The sequence below is a fragment of the Pantherophis guttatus genome, chromosome 4, assembly GCF_059756535.1.
Source record: "Pantherophis guttatus breed Tessera chromosome 4, ASM5975653v1, whole genome shotgun sequence".
Taxonomy (NCBI): Eukaryota; Metazoa; Chordata; class Lepidosauria; order Squamata; family Colubridae; genus Pantherophis; species Pantherophis guttatus.
Genome location: NC_142066.1, coordinates 16,286,449 through 16,301,143, shown reverse-complemented (window position 1 = coordinate 16,301,143; position 14,695 = coordinate 16,286,449). Strand labels below are relative to the sequence as shown.

The 14,695-nt window shown below is 38.7% G+C and overlaps 1 long non-coding RNA gene across 1 annotated transcript; it reads left to right on the top strand.

The window, feature by feature from the left end:
* Positions 1 to 2,216: 2,216 nt before the first annotated feature.
* LOC148113774 (uncharacterized) lies at positions 2,217 to 6,121 on the top strand. Its single transcript, XR_015733671.1, has 2 exons — positions 2,217 to 4,378; positions 6,087 to 6,121. It is a non-coding gene; the product is annotated as an uncharacterized LOC148113774 (long non-coding RNA).
* Positions 6,122 to 14,695: the final 8,574 nt, after the last annotated feature.

The following is a 14,695-nucleotide window of genomic DNA, read 5'->3' as shown; positions in this document are numbered from 1 at the left end:
AAGAGAGAAGCAAGCTAGAACTAAGAAGAAATTTCCTAATGGTGAGAGCAATCAACCAATGGAACAGCTTGCTTCAGAAGTTGAGAGTGCTCCATCACTGGAGGCTTTCAAAAAGACTGGGCAACTATTTGTCTGAAGTGGTATAGGGTTTCCTGCTTGAGCAGGGGATTGGACTAGAAGACCTCTGAGGTTCCTTCCAACTCTATTTTTCTAAGTTTTCGTTTGTAATATCCTATTTATAATTCCTACACTCTTAAGAATTGGAAGAGGAAGAATATGTTCACGGATTTGATCACTGCTTTGGAGTTAGTTTGAAATCTTAGCTTCAAGAAACTAAGTGAACGACTTCTAAAATCAAGACGTGATGGTTGGGGAAGATGTTCTGAGTAACAATGGAAGACCTACTTGATTTGTGTCTCAAAGCAAAACCTTCATACCAGGCTATCCTATTTGTAGCCACTTTATTAGCAGTGCTTCCCCTTAGGGTGGGCAATGTTGCTGCCAGAAGTAACTGCATTTTGGATGGACTTTTCCAGCTTCCTCAACAGAATTATCAGGCTGGAGACCTCATCATTGCAGGAATTATTTCTCAGAGCTTCTTCATTGCTAGTCCTATAACTTTCACAACACACCCCACTTTTGAAGAGTCTGAAGATCACCTGTAAGTGTTTGTGTTTTATTAGGATCATTATTCCTATCAGCCTTATAAATAGTAGACATATTCTCACACAGCAGGATCTAATGGGTGTTAGGTTGAGAGAAATGAACAATGCCATCATAAGCTTTTCTTTTCCTCTGCCATGTGACTTAGAATAACTTTATTGTCACTTTCAATGTACACTAATTACACTATGTACACTAATTGGCATACATTAAAATGAAAATTTGTTGCATACAGCTCTCAAAGGATCACCATCTCCAATATACACTACATAAACATGACAAAATGAATACATACATACATACATACGTACATACATACATACATAGAAAATTATACGTATACCCACATATATTATATGACCCAGAGAAACAACACAGTCTAGTTCAGATGTATACATATACATGGTGAGAAAAACGAATCTTGTAAGTTTACCAGACAGATGGCATAGAGAACAAAGCAGTTACAGATTCTGGTAGTCCTGCTAGAAATATTTCAAAACCTCCTCCCAGAGGGGAGCAACAGAAACAGATGGTGAAGTGGGTGTGTGGGGGTCTCTAACAATGCTTTGAGCTCTAAGCACATAGTGCTTATAAGCAGTATCCTGAATAACAGGAAGCGAGCTTCCTATAATCTTCTCCGCTGTCCTTATCACTCTCTGTATGGACTTTCTATCTGAGGCACTGCTGCCACCAAACCAAACAGTGATGCAGTTTGTTAAAACCCTCTCAACATCCCATCGCCCGGTTCGCGCCCATAGAGAGGGCCTACTCAGGGTGCCGTCGGCTAGACAGTGGCGGTTGGCGGCCCCCAGGGGTAGAGCCTTCTTGGTTGGGCTGCCCACCCTCTGGAATCAACTCCCCTTGGAGCTCCGACTAGCGCCTGACCTTCGCACCTTCCACTGGGAATTAAAAACTTGGCTTTTCAAATCCCTTGACTTGGTCTGATGACGGGGTTTTAAGGGTTTTAATGGGTTAATTTTAAACTTTTTAGATTTTAGTCTTTATTTTTATTGTGGCTTGTGTTTTATTCTTGTGAGCCGCCCTGAGTCCATTGTGAGATAGGGCGGCATATAAGCAGAATAAAATAAAATAAATAAATAAATAAATTGTGTCTCTGTGGAAAGTGACCAGGACAGAAGGAGAAAGATGTGCTCTCCTCATCTTATTCAGGAAATGCAGATGCTAATTTGCACACTTCACTAAGGATGATGTGTGGAGAGACCAATTCAAATTGTTAGTTATCTGCACCCCATACTTAATACTGTTGACTACCTCTACAGCTGCAGCCTTGATCCTGAGTGGAGTATGACTATGCTGGCTCTTTCTAAAATTGACAATGATCTCCTTTATTTTATTAACATTTAGAACCAGGTTACCTTTATTGTACCAGTCCACCAGAACCTTCCCCACTTCTGTTAGAGAAAAATTATTTCTCTATAGCTGTGCCTATTGATGGCTTTTGGAATGAACAGATGTGTGGGCCAATCAGAGGGCAACTAGTGTGTTTGAATCTCCCGGGCCCTCCCCTAACTGTCACAGTTAACAGTGAAAAAGGTGATTCTTAACAGAAACCCTTGCTCTTCAGTTTGGTGTTCAGTTTGCTCTTCTGTCTAGTATTGTATTGTCTTATAGGATCTTCAGTTAGATAACTGTGAGCGGTTTGAAAGTCCGTCAGAAGAGCAGTTCTGTGGTATATTGTGGTATTTCTTCTGAGGAAGAATATTCATAGATAGCATAGCTTATAGAGAATAGATATAACTGACAGTATAATTTATAATAGTAACAGTGATGCTTATTAATTGTATATATATTATTATGTTTTTATTGTGTAAATAAAAACATTTGCTATAGGCTGCTTCAGAGGCTCATTTGTTTAAGTAGAGTTTCATAGAGATAGAGGTTCGCGGTTTATTGATTTATTAACCTCCACAACACCTTCCCTATAAGCATTTTCATTGTCATCCCAGATAAGACCCACCACTGCCATGTCATCCGCATATTCCACAATATGATTCATAGCAGATTTGACACAGCAGTTGTGGGTCATCAAGGTGAACAGTAGCGGATTCAGGACTCAGCCCTGTGAGGATCCTGTACTCAAGGAGATAGAGTTGGAAACTTTACACACACTAGGGCCTATCAATAAGGAAATCCAGTGGATGATGAGACTCATGTGGCTGATGAGATTCCCTGCAATTTTTTTTTTCTAGAAATACTACCAAGGTTAGGGAATTGAAATGAATACAAAAATTAACATGAGGTTTCACTTGTGTAGGATTGGTACGGATGTCTACTCTGTCACTTTTAAAAACTGTTGTATAATGTTCTTGCACTATATCCACAGTGTGATATAGTAATTCATTATTCATGCATTTTAGTTCATAGAGTTACTATTCATAGGTAGAATAGAGTTCTGCTTTCCTTGGAAACAAGTCCAAATATGCAGTGTGTCAATGCAATCCTAGGTTACATTAACAGAGGGATAGAATCAAGGCCACATGAAGTATTGGTACCACTCTATAAAGTCTTACTAAGATCACATTTAGAATATTGCATCCAATTTTGGACACTATATTATTAAAAAAGATATTGAGGTTCTGGTAAGAATGCAGAGAAGAGAAACAAAGATAATTGGGGGCCTGAAGCTGATACAGATGAAGAATAGTTGCAGGAATTGGGTATATCTAGTCTAGTAAAGAGAAGGCCTAGATATGTGATAACAGTGTTCCAATATTTAAGTGGCTGCCACAAAGAAGAGAGCATCAACCTATTGTCCAAAGTACCTGAAGGCAGGAGAAGAAGATAGGAACTAAGATAGATAGATAGATAGATAGATAGATAGATAGATAGATAGATAGATAGATAGATAGATAGATACTAATCAAGGAGAGATCCAACCTAGACCTAAGGAGGAATTTCCTGACAGTAAGAACAATTAATCAGTGGGTCAACTTGCCTCCAAAGTTGTGGGTACTCCATCATTGGAAGCTTTTAAAAAGAGACTGGACAGCCATTTGTCTGGAATGGTATAGGATCTCCTACTTGAGTAGGGAAGGGACTAAAAGACTCCAACTCTGCTATTCTGTTATCTGTTATTGTTTGGCATTGGCAGATAACTTTTTGGTCTGGAGGCATCATGAGTCATTGTTCCTAACTGATGTTTGTTAAAACTCCAACCTTCAAATTTATACGGAATACCTTCTCCTAGCGACAGCATCTCTTTCCAGAATTTTTCTAGGATGACATTAGCAAATGTATACTAATCTCAGATTCTGTACCAGTGTTGTAAAAAAAATATTTTAATTTCAGTATAATATACATAGGCACATGTAATGGCTGGGAAGTATTATCTGAATTGTATCAATTTTTTTTCTTCTTAGTATAAGCATTGTGAGTTAGAGGAAAAAATAATTATCATTGCAGGATATTTGTTCAGATTTATCAACACATCCTAGCCTTGGAATTTGCTATAAAGGAGATCAATGAAAATGTTCAGATCTTACCAAATATTACCCTGGGTTTTCAGATCACAGATAGCAACTTCATTCCAAGGGGGACCTATCTGGCTTCAATGGCCATTCTCTTCACTAAGGACAGATTGATTCCAAATTACAAGTGTGGCAAGGAAGTGAATGCAGTGGCAGTTATTGGTGGACCAATTCCTGATGTCTCTATTTTCATGGCCAGAATTCTGAGCACTTTCAAGATTCCCCAGGTAAGGAGGAATGTCTTGATGCATGAGCATTCAATTACCTACCTCCACTTCTACCTTCATCTCCACCTCTATCTCCATTTGCAACTCCATCTTGATCTTGATTAGGAGATTGGAGGCTAAAACATATGAAGAATGGTTGCAGGAACTGGGTATGTCTAGTTCGATGAAAAGAAGGGGTGACATGAAAGCAGTGTTCCAATATCTCAGGGGCTGACACAAAGAAGAGGGAATCAAGCTCCCCAATTCTGTCCTAGCAGTGTCACTGCCTGAAAGAGCAACAAATATGCAATTAGGAAAAAGTCAAAATTAGCAGAAACCATTTCAGAGAGTCTGTGGGATGTATTCTCTGCAGTCATCAAGAGGGAGTTAACTTTGATTGGAAAATAAGAAGAGAATATAAAAGGATGGAGGCTAAAACGTATGAAGAATGGTTGCAGGAACTATGTATGTCTAGTTTAATGAAAAAAGGACTAGGGGAGACATGATAATAGTGTTCCAATATCTCAGGGACTGCCACAAAGAAGAGGGAGTCAAGCTATTCTCCAAAGCACCTGAAGGCAGGACAAAAAGCAATGGGTGGAAACTAATCAAGGAGAGAAGCAACTTAGAACCAAGGAGAAATTTCCTGACAGTTAGAACAATTAATCAGTGGAACAACTTGCCTCCAGAAGTTGTGAATGCTCCAACTCTGGAAGTTTTTAAAAAGAGATTGGATAACCATTTGTCTGAAGTGGTGTAGGGTTTCCTGCCTAAGCAGGGAGTTGGACTAGAAGACCTCCAAGGTCACTTCCAACTCTGTTCTTCTCTTCTCTTCTCTTCTCTTCTCTTCTCTTCTCTTCTCTTCTCTTCTATTCTATTCTATTCTATTCTATTCTATTCTATTCTATATCCTATCCTATCCTATCCTATCCTATCCTATCCTATCCTATCCTATCCTATCACCACCTCCATTTGCAACTCCATCCTTTTTCTAACAAGAGAGATGAAGATTTGTTCCATTTCACTTCAACCAACTCTCCTTGTCCTCTTATTATATTTTTATGTAATCCTTAATCTCTCCAGCTTTCATATGGCTCAGCTCCAGTGCTGAAGGAAAAAAACCAAGAAATTTTCTTCCACCGAATGTTTCCTAATGGGAATTATCAATACAAAGGGGTCTTGCAATTGCTGTTGCATTTTGGATGGACATGGATTGGCGTGATTTTTCTAAATTATGAAAACGGAGAAAGGTTATTATGGAACGTGCTCCCTATGTTTTCCCAGAGTGGGATTTGCTTTGAGTTCATACAAGAATTGCCTGCCATAGATTTCTCAACCGGCTTTGGAAGAATTATAGCACGGTTTTTGGAAATATACAAAGTTGTGGTCAATGGTATGGTAAACGTTGTCTTCTTTCATGGAGAAATTCAGAGCATTCTGATGTTGAGACTGCTCCCATGGGTTGCAGATATTGCGAGGTTACCAAAACAGAAAAAAGGGATAGTCTGGATTATGGTAGCCCAGGTGGAATTCACTTTCTTTTCCTTTCAAAGATATATGCAAATTGATATCCTTCATGGAGCTTTCTCCCTTGCAATTCACTCCAAGGAGGTGGTGGGCTTCCAAAGATTCCTTCGGATGAGAAAACCTATCTCAGAAGTAGCAGATGACTTTATCAGAGGATTCTGGAAGGAAGTCTTTCTGTGTTCTTTCCCTGATTCCTTCTCAGGAGGGACAGCTAAAAGGATCTGCACTGGAGAGGAGAAGCTGGAGTCGGTTCCTGGTTCTGTATTTGAAATGAGCATGACAGGCCATAGCTATAGTGTCTACAATGCAGTCTATGCTGTGGCCCATGCATTGCATGACATGCAGTCTTCAAATTGGAATGGTCCAAATCAGAACCTTCAGAATGACCAACTGTGGCAGGTAATCTCTTGAAATCCCTACACATAATGTCACTGCCCCTGCTTAGTCAAAGCTCTGTTCTCTTCATAGTATGACAAAACTGAGAAGTAAAATAACTTTCTGTTCCCGTATAGTGAGTCTTTAGGTGTAAGGTAAAGGTAAAGGTAAAGGTAAAGGTTCCCCTTGCACATATGTGCTAGTCATTCCTGACTCTAGGGGGCGGTGTTCATCTCCATGTCAAAGCCAAAGAGTCAGCACTGTCCGAAGACGTCTCCGTGGTCATGTGGCCAGCATGACTAAACACCAAAGGCTCATGGAACACTGTTACCTTCCCACCAAAGGTGGTCCCTATTTTTCTACTTGCATTTTTTTACGTGCTTTCGAACTGCTAGGTTGGCAGAAGCTGGGACAAGTAGCGGAAGCTCACCCCATTACGCGGCACTAGGGATTCGAACCGCTGAACTTCCGACCTTTTGATTGACAAGCTTAGTGTTTTAGCACTGAGCCACCACGTCCCCTTCTTTAAGTATAGTGAATTCAAATGCTGGTTTGACAGAATTCAAATCTCCACAGGAGCTTAAATCCTAGTAAAAACTTGAACATACACTACTAAAATAACCAATAAAGGCTATATATATATATACACCTGACAAGTTTTAGAACAGGGGTGTCAAACTCAATGTGCTTAGATCTGGCCTGCAGGACCAGCCTGGAAATAGCAAAGGACCAGCCCACACTGCCTCTGCTAGCAAAAACAGGCTTTGGCTGGCAGAGTGTTGCAAGCCATCCCATCTCCTCCCCCACATCTATACACACACACACACACACACACACACACACACACACACTGGCCCACGGAGGACAGCTACAATGCTGATCTGGGCCTCCAAGAAATCCAGTTTGAGAAGAACAAAACTGATTAAATGGTACATCCTAATGATCAGTAGTGATAACCAGGGATGGGCTGCTGGGGGTTCGCAGGGGTTCAGGAGAACCTCTAGCTAAGATTCTGTGCAGTTTGGAGAACCCCCAAATCCCACTCCTGGCTGGCCCCGCCCAGGAGTCCCCATGCAGCCCATTTTGGATGCAGGTAAGTGCAGGGCATGCACGGAGTCTCAGGGCAGGCGAAAAATGGACCTACCAGAAGTTTTGCCCTCCCAGAGGCTCGAGGAAAGCCTCTGGAGTCCATGGAGGGCAAAAATGCACACCCCCTGCCATGGTGCAGGAGGCCGACTACGCCACGCCCACCATGGCCACTCCCACCCAGCAACCAGGCAGAGAACCCCTTGCTAAAATTTTTGAAGCCCACCCCTGGTGATAACCAGTGTAACGGTGACCTTCTGTTGTCACTCAACCAGCAGGTGCCCATTGGAACACAAGATTTTTTAAAAAATGAGGGGAAAAAATATTACAACATTTAATACAAGCTCTATCTCTGGAATACTGTGTATAATACAGTGATGCAAATACAAAAGGGTTTACGATTTCCATGTATATTCATTCATCATCTCTCCTTGCGGTCTTTTAAAGGCGCTCATGTTCTAAATCTCAATGGATACTTTTCTGTCTCTGCCTTGTTTTTTCATTCATATTTGAAGTACAACAATTGATCAGTTTAGGGTCATATTTCATGTGAACAATTCCGAAGTCAACATGTATATTTCTGCAACTGGCAAGACAGAGAATAGAGAAAATAAGGCATGTGAGTTATGTCATGACAATATTTGGAGTTGATTAATATGTAGATAGATCTGGTCTGATAAACAAAGATAAGGAACAGGTGATATAATCTCAGAGAGAACTAGTTATATTTTGATATCTCATCTAAGGGTTGGGATGGAGAGGGTGTCAAAAATAGATCTTCAAGGGGACATAAATTGGACCCATGTTTAGAATGCTGGACCTATCTACTTCTTCTGCAGATATCAATTACTTAAACCAGATAAACTCATACTTTACATTGGTATTACAGAAAAGTTAAAGAATTTATTCACTTATCCAGCTATTGAATGAATGCTCCAAAGACCATTTACCATTGACTATGCAGTCTGAGTGTAATGGGACATTACATGCTTAATTATTAAAACTATGCATAAAGAAATAACTACAGATATGTATATCCTGTAAATGATCAACTCTGTATTAATTATCAATGACCAATGACCAATTTGTGTGTTTTTTTTTTTAAAAAATGAGATTTTCTATTTCAATTTAGCTCCATCATTATCTAAGAAGAGTCTCATTCAACAATAATGCTGGAGACGAAATTTCCTTTGATTCAAATGGAGAATTATTGGCTGGATTTGATATTATCAATTGGATCACATTCCCAAATCTGTCATTTAACAAGATAAAAGTAGGAAAGGTGGATCCCTCTGCTTCTGAAAATAACTGTTTCACAACTTTGGTAGATACTTTCACATGGCCCACTGAGTTTAATCAGGTGAGGATGTACTTTAGAACTTTAACTTTAGAATAACTTTATTGTCACTTTAAATGTACACTAATCAGCATACATTAAAATGAAATTTCATTGCATACAACTCTCAAAAGGTCACCACCTCCAATATTCACTACATAAACATAACAGACAGACAGACAAACAAATAAATTATGCATATACCCACATAAATACAATCGAGAGAGACCAGAGATATTTTATGAGAAGAGTCCTCCATTCCTCTAACCGCAATAAAATACCTTATGCCACCAGACTCCAAATTTTGGGTTTAGACAACTTAGAACTATGCCGACTTCAGTCTGACCTAAGCATAGTACATAAAATTATCTGCCACAATGTACTTCCTGTCAATGACTACTTCAATTTCAACCACAACAATACACGAGCAAGTAAGAGATACAAACTCAAGGTAAACCATTCCAAACTCGATTGCAGAAAATATGACTTCAGTAACAGAGTGGTCAATGCCTGGAATGCACCACCTGACTGTAGTTTCTTCCCCAAACCCCCAAAACTTTAACCTTGAACTGTCTACTGTTGACCTCACCCCATTCTTAAAAGGTCTGTAAGGGTATAAGTGCACCAGCGTGCCTACCTAATATTCCTTTTTTACTTACTCTTTTCATGTATTCAAATTATGTTTCAACTTTTATCTGTTATCTTATATATGCTTGACAAAATAAACTTATGATTTATGACTTATAACCACATATATTATGACACAGAGAAACAACACAGTCTAGTTCAGATATATACATGGCAAAAAAAATGAATCTTGCAAGTTTACCAGAATAGGGAACAAAGCTGTTAGAGAATCTGGTAGTCCTGCCAGAAATACTTTGAAACCTCTTCCCAGAGGGGAGCAACAGAAACAGATGTAAAGTGGGTGTGTGAGGTCTTTAACAATGCTTCAAGCTCTAAGTACATGGCTCTTATAAGCAGTATCCTGAATAACGTAGATGGAACTTCCTATAATTTTCTCTACTGTCCTTACCACTATCTGTACGGACTCTATCTGAGGCACTGCTACCACCAAGTCAAATAGTGATGTAGTTTGTTAAAATGCTCTCAATCATGCCTCTGTAAAAAGTGGCCAGGACAGAAGGAGAAACTACTCTACAATAGTTTATTGTAGAAGTACTGAAGTAGTTCTGTCTATTCCCTGAATTATCCTAAACAATAGAAGTTCTAACAGTCTCTTTTATGCATAATTTTCTTGACAAGTGAGGCTAAGTGAGGCTTCATTACCTCACACACAAAGACACTGACCAGGGCCTAGGACAATTCAGCATAGCCAACTCATGGTGCAACAACTTGCTACAGACAACTCGTCACAGCCAACTCACTGCAGGTTAAGAGTTACACTAATATTGAAAAAATTGTGGAATATAAACATTTAAAAAGGATGCAAAAAGAAGGACAAAGTAAAATGTGAATGACATAAATTATTTTTTTTTAAAATTATGTTAAATACTTACATTGAATTGTTGAATTGCCCTGCAGTAAATTATCCCATGGTGAGTTGAGCATGGCGACTTGGCTGCGGCAAGTTGGCCGTACCAAGATGTCCCATTCAACACTGACATTTGTCAAAACAGAAACTTATATCCTTGCTCCTGACCAATCAATATGATGGATATTGTTTAGAATATTTAGAAATATTTGCTAAAACTTAATACATCTTCTGCTTTCTTGACCCACAGATCCAACCTCTTTCTCTGTGTAACAATAAATGTAGCCCTGGATATAGAAAATCCACAAAGGAAGGGAAGCCATTTTGCTGCTACGATTGTCTTCAGTGTCCACTTGGGAAGGTCTCTCAGCAGCAGGGTAAGAAATGTCATGGAACTAGCTTCCAGAGTTTATTGCTTGTCCTTTGCTTAAAGTTTTGATTATGATTCCTCAATGTAGAAGACTCAAAGCATTAGATTAGATTACATTAGATTATACATTAGGTACATTAGATTATAACATCTCAAATACAATGCAGATTGTGAATTTTGACAGTTGGAATCCCAATATCAAGAAAGGGTCCAAAATCTTCTGGGCAGTGGAAGTGGATTAAATATAAAATAATTTTAAAAATCTGATGAACTTTATTCTGTGAAATCCAGAGAAGAATCCAGAGATTATTTATTTATTTATTTGCTTGTTTGTTTGTTTATTATATTTACAGTGTATCCATCTCCCACATAGATTGATTCTCCAAAGAGTAATACAGTATTATCTCACATGATTAAATATATGGAGTACTTTTGTTAAAATAATATATTTTTTGCAATGAGTTTCTATTTATTTTATGAGGCATTATTTTAAATTGCTCAATGATTGAAATAAAGAAGAAATGAAAAATATACTTTCTTTACTAATTTACTAATTACTATTTTACTAATAATTACTAATAGTTTATTTACTAATTATTTATTTATTGTGTGCCTTTGAATCAGTCTTGACTCCTACTTAGTGGTTAGCCATTGCCTCACTTCTAGGGCTAAGACAGAATGGCTGGTTCAAGATTATCCAGTGGGCTTTATGCCTAGATAGGATTAGAACTCACAGTATTCCAGTTTCTAGCCTTGTTTAATTACTTCTAATAAAAATAAGAAAGACTTATTCAAACAGATAAATCTATCTATCTATCTATCTATCTATCTATCTATCTATCTATCTATCATCATCATCTATCAACCATCTATCTGTCTGTCTGTCTGTCTATCTATATCTATATCTATATCTATCTATCTATCTATCTATCTATCTATCTATCTATCCTAATCTAATCTAATCTAATCTAATCTAATCTAATCTTTTTTTCCTCCAGACTCAGGTGATTGTTCCCAGTGTCCAGAAGGTTCCTATGCAAACCATAACCAAGATTCATGTATCCCTAAAGATGTACACTTCTTGTCATATAATGAACCCCTGGGAGTTGTTTTGGTCATGCTTGCTGTCTGTTTTTCTTTCATCACAACTTGTGTGCTTTGGATCTTTGTTAAGTACCAAGATACTCCAATTGTCAAGGCCAACAATCGAAACCTCACCTACCTACTCCTCATTGCCCTCCTGCTCTCCTTCATTTGTGTTTCTCTATTCATTGGTCATCCCAACAATGTGATGTGTCTGTTTCAACAACCTGCTTTTGCTATCATCTTCTCTGTGGCAGTCTCTTGTGTGTTAGCCAAAACCATCATTGTGGTGTTAGCTTTCATGGCCACCAAACCTGGATCAAAGATGAAAAAATGGGTGGGAAAAGATTTGGCAAACTCAATTGTTATTTCTGGCACCTTTATTCAAGCCATGATTTGCACTGTTTGGCTGACAACCTCTCCTCCATTTCTTCATTTCGATGTACACTCCTTATCTGAAGAAATCATCTTAGAATGCAATGAAGGTTCAACTATAATGTTCTATTGTGTCCTGGGATTCATGGGGTTGTTAGCCACAATTAATTTTATGGTGGCTTTCTTTTCTAGAAAATTACCTAACAGTTTCAATGAAGCCAAATTTATTACTTTCAGTATGTTGGTCTTTTGCAGTGTTTGGTTGTCCTTTGTTCCAAGTTACATAAGCACCAAAGGAAAATACACAGTGGCTGTGGAGATCTTCTCCATTTTGTCTTCTAGTTTTGGATTATTGGGCTTCATCTTTTTCCCCAAGTGCTTTATCATTCTGATGAGGCCAGAACTGAATGACAAGAAGCAACTCTTAAAGGGGAAACATTAAAACAAGTCAAAATTGATGACCCCTCTGAAGGAGATATAGAATAGAATTCTTTATTGGCCAAGTGTGATTGGACACACAAGGAATTTGTCTTTGGTGCATATGCTCTCAGTGTACATAAGGAGAATAAAATACATTCCTCAAGAATAAAAAGATACAGCACTTAGTGATAGTCAAGACTAATAAGCTATCAAATCGTACTAGGAAACAAATAAAAACAATATAATTGAAAGATACAAGCAACATGGTTATAGTAATAAGTGGGAAAATATAGATACTAGTAAGGAAGAGAAGAATAATAGTAATACAGTCTTAGTAAATTATTTGACAGCGTTGTGGGAATTAGTTGTTAAGCAGAGTGATGGCGTTTGGGAAAAAACTGTCCTTGTGTCTAGTTGTTCTGTTGTGCAGTGCCCTATAGTGTCTTTTTGAAGGTAGAAGTTGAAACAGTTTATGTCCAGGATGTGAGGGGTCTGTAGATATTTTCACAACCCTCTTTTTGATTCGTGCAGTATACAGATCCTCAATGGAAGGCAGGTTGATAGCAATTGTTTTTTCTGCAGTTCTAATTATCCTCTGAAGTCTGTGTCTGTCTTGTTTGATTGCAGAGCCAAACCAGACAGTTATGGAGGTGCAGATGATACACTCAATAATTCCTCTGCAGAACTGCATTGGCAGCTTTTTGGGCAGTTTGAGGTTTGGGAATTTGTGCAGAAAGAACATTCTTTGTTGTGCTTTTTTGATGACATTTTTGATGCTAGATGTCCATTTTAAGTCTTGAAATATGATAGAACCTAGAAACTTGAAGGACTCTACTGTTGATACTGTGTTGTCTATTATTGTAAGAGGTGGTAGTATAGGAGATTTTCTTATAAAATCCACCACCATTTCTACAGTTTTGAGTGTATTTAGCTCAAGATTGTTCTGGTTGCACCACAAGGCTAGTTGTTCAACCTCCCATCTGTATGCAGATTCATTGTTGTCTTGAATGAGACCAATCACTGTTGTATATATGTAGTTAAATCCCATTCCATAAGAGAGGCATTGAAATGAAATTGTTCTTAAGTCTGTGAATAAACACCTTGAGTCATAAAACTGACTCCAAACAACCGATTAAACTTACTCCTATCCCCATTTCTCTTCTTCTTTAAATTAAATCCCAACTGGAGTGATATTGAGGCTTATTCTTTTTTTATAACCAACAGGCTATGTTATTTACTTGGTTAGAAAGATTAGAATTTTGATTAATTTACTCTAAGTTATTTTTTCTTATTTTATATTTTACCAATAATATTCTTATTTCAGAAACTTTTGATTAGACTATACACTTTTTCTTTACGCCATTAATAATGAGCTTTATTCCTCCTCATCTAAGTTGTATCCTTAGATTAGCTCAAACTTTGTTCATACTTAATAATATGTGAGAAGTTATTATTATTAAAGGAACTATTCCCTACTTCAGTGGTCTCCAACCTTTGCAGCTTGGCAGCCTGTTTGGGGGAGAGGGGAACTGGACTGCACGAGCGGCAGGTATGCATGCATGCATGCATGCACACAGCCCTTCTGTGAGTGGTGGGTGGGTAGGCATATGCACACAGTCCTTGCATTAGTCATGAGCCAGTGCAAGCGGGGCTGGTGTGCATACACTTGCAAAGACAGATGCACATTGCACACTTACGTCTCTCAAGGCTGTATCCCAGGGTTACCCACAGCAGCCAGAGGGGAGTGACCTCTACCACCTGTGAAATTGCTCCGTTGGTGAATGTGATTGATGACACACCCTGGAGGAGCGGGGAAACAGGGTCATAATTGGAGCGTAAATTACATAGGATCAGAGCTGGCTTCACTTGGGAACGTGCCGACATGAAGTTCCTAAAAAATAACTGGATTTCTTTTGAAGCTTGGCTTGAGACTCATGATTTAATGAGGGCATCCGTCGGAACCCTGACACAATGAGCATCAAGCTTGCCAAAGATTTATTTGCTGTTCTTCAAAAGCCCTTTTGGTAATCAAAATGAGTCTGGAAAATGCTGTTAGTCAGTCAACTCATTCTCTCTCTGTGTCTCTGTCTCTGTCTCTTCCTCTCTCTCTCTCTGTTTCTCTCTCTCTGTTTTTCTCTCTCTCACACACGGAGCATTTGAGCCCTTTGAAGCCTGGAGGTTTATCTGTGTCATCAGGGTCATCTGAGTGGTGCAAATCGGTGTCCTTTCAACAATTCCAAGAAGGCAGCACACCAATTTGCACCACTCAGG